Genomic DNA, 3,110 nt, shown 5'->3' with positions numbered 1-3,110 from the left:
GCCGTCCGCGACCGCCGCCGCCCGTGCCCGCCGCTCCGCCGACCCCGTCGCCCACCGGCGCCGCACTCCCGCACCTCCTCCCGGCCGGCTTCCTCCCTCTCCCGAGCTCACTCCGGCCGCCCGTCCTCGAGCTCCGGCGAGTCGCTGCCTCGGCGTCCGTGCCCACCGAAGCCTAAATCTGGAGAGGTTGACCCCCCCCCCGAAATTCACAGTCCCGAAGTATTTTTACATTCTGTTGCCATGTTCATTGCATCATAACTCTCTGCATACTGCTCCGTTTCATACGTGTAATATATCTAAATGTTCGCCTCGAGATGCTCTTCATTTTGTTCCATTGTGCCATGCTCGTTTGAGTCCATCTTGATGCCCAAATCTCTGGTGCAAGAATGCTATATGATGTTTTCTGCTGTTATTTGTCAGAATTTGGTGATTTGTTATTTTTGTTGCATTTGATGTGTGCATCTCATGGGCATGAGCTCTACAAGTGTTTTGATCTATGCCATGCCATATTTACAGAGGTGTATGCCATATATTTTTGTGATCTATGTGGTGACTAGCACAAGCATGAAAACTAGGCTTCGTGATGTTTCTGTTTTCAGGGACTTAGAATTTTGCTGTCTGTTACTGCTGTTATTTTGTTGCCATGTATCCATGTGTCTACAGAGAGATCCATGCTTCTTTTGGGCATGTTCAAGAAGGATGGTTTGTAGATATAGTTGTGCTCTATCCATCCATGCCCCTGTTTGCAATTATGGAGTGCCATAGCATGTCTTAATCTTGCTCTACTTTTGCCATAAAATATTCCTGGCAGATTGTTAACATGGTATTCAATTTTGCCAAGGTTGTTGTAGTTGATCCATACATGATATGAACTTTATCTTGCCATCTTCATAAACATGCCATATTGCTGTAGGTATGCTTGTTTTGTCATGTATTGCTTTGTAATGAGTGAATCAAGCTCACCAAGTTGCCCTCATAATTTCTGTTAATGCCATGCTCTGTTTTCTGCTAAGTCTGAAACCTGTTAACGAAACTTGCTATGTTTACATGGGTGACATCATATCTTCTGGTCCTTTTTGGCTCATGGTCAGTAAGGGAATTTATTCTATGCATTTAGTAGATTGATGACATGCCTTGTTTTGCTATGTTAAGTTCCTATAGCATGTGTGTTTATTTCTCTGAACATTGCTACCTGATGCTGGTTATGCCATGTCCAGTAATTTCACCAAGTCTGTGAAACTGATATCTTTTACACTTTTGCCAGGCTTGTTTGAACCTGCTATGGTGTGATCTAGTCGTAGCTCAGTGTTCATCTTTTGTCAAGCATCTCCTGTAGGTTACTGCCATGTGCTTTGTTGCTATGTTGGAGTGCTCTAGCATAGTTACTTGATGTATTCTAAGTGCTATCATGCTGTTAATCGCAGAATCGTGTCATTCTTGTTTTGCTTGCCATTTGCAAACCGTGTATCCGTGTCCGGTGATCTTTATATCGATTTTGACCACAATCATCTCATCTTTCCAGTGGCATACTTGGTTTGCTAAGTTACTGCCTTGTTCATCCTTTTTCTTCCGGAGCACGCATACGCATCGCATATCATATCTTGCATATCATGCATGTATTGCATCATGTTGCTTGTGCATTTTCCGTGATTGATTGTGGTTCCATTGCTTGTGTTCTTGCTGTGGGTAGATCCGGGAGACGATTTCGTGAACGAGGAACCTGTTGAGTACGCTTACGAGGATCAAGCTTTCGACAACTCTGAGAACCTTGCAAGCAAGATGACCATACCCTCGAAATCACTTCTATCTTTGCTTTGCTAGTTGTTCGCTCTATTGCCATGCTGCGCTACCTACCACTTGCTATATCATGCCTCCCATATTGCCATGTCAAGCCCTAACCATCCTTTCCTAGCAAACCGTTGTTTGGCTAAGTTACCGCTTTTGCTCAGCCCTTCTTATAGCGTTGCTAGTTGCAGGTGAAGTTGAAGTTGGTTCCATGTTGGAACATGGATAATTTTGGCATATCACAATATCTCTTATTTAATTAATGCATCTAAATATTTGGTAAAGGGTGGAAGGCTCGGCCTTATGCCTGGTGTTTTGTTCCACTCTTGCCGCCCTAGTTTCCGTCATACCGGTATTATGTTCCTTGAGTTTGCGTTCCTTACGCGGTTGGGTGATTTATGGGACCCCCTTGACAGTTCGCCTTGAATAAAACTCCTCCAGCAAGGCCCAACCTTGGTTTTACCATTTGCCACCTAAGCCTTTTCCCTTGGATTTTTGCGAGCCCGAGGGTCATCTTTATTTAACCCCCCCGGGCCAGTGCTCCTTCGAGTGTTGGTTCGAACCGAATAGACCGCGGGGCCACCTCGGGGAAACTTGAGGCCTGGTTTTACTCGTAGGATGTCTCATCCGTTGTGCCCTAAGAACGAGATATGTGCAGCTCCTATCGGGATTTGTCAGCACATCGGGCGGCTTTGCTGGTCTTGTTTTACCATTGTCGAAATGTCTTGTAAACAGGGATTCCGAGACTGATCGGGTCTTCCCGGGAGAAGGTTTATCCTTCGTTGACCGTGAGAGCTTATAATGGGTTAAGTTGGGACACCCCTGCAGGGTATTATCTTTCGAAAGCCGTGCCCGCGGTTATGAGGTAGATGGGAATTTGTTAATGTCCGGTTGTAGAGAACTTGTCACTTGACTTAATTAAAATACATCAACCGTGTGTGTAGCCGTGATGGTCTCTTCTCGGCGGAGTCCGGGAAGTGAACACGGTTTGAGTTATGCATGAACGTAAGTAGTTTCAGGATCACTTCTTGATCATTTCTAGCTTCGCGACCGTTGCGTTGTTTCTGTTCTCGCTCTCTTTTGCGTATGTTAGCCACCATATATGCTTAGTGCCTAATGCAGCTCCACCTCATTACACCATCCTTTCCTATAAGCTTAAATAGTTTTGATCTCGCGGGTGTGAGATTGCTGAGTCCTTGTGACTCACAGATTCTACCAAAACAGTTGCAGGTGCCGACGATGCCAGTGCAGATGACGCAACCGAGCTCAAGTGGGAGTTCGATGAGGAACGTGGTCGTTACTATGTTTCTTTTCCTGATGATCAG

Source organism: Triticum aestivum, chromosome 4D (assembly GCF_018294505.1).
Source record: "Triticum aestivum cultivar Chinese Spring chromosome 4D, IWGSC CS RefSeq v2.1, whole genome shotgun sequence".
Classification (NCBI taxonomy): Eukaryota; Viridiplantae; Streptophyta; class Magnoliopsida; order Poales; family Poaceae; genus Triticum; species Triticum aestivum.
The sequence above is the reverse complement of the archived record's forward strand: the minus strand, read 5'-3'. Positions refer to the sequence as shown.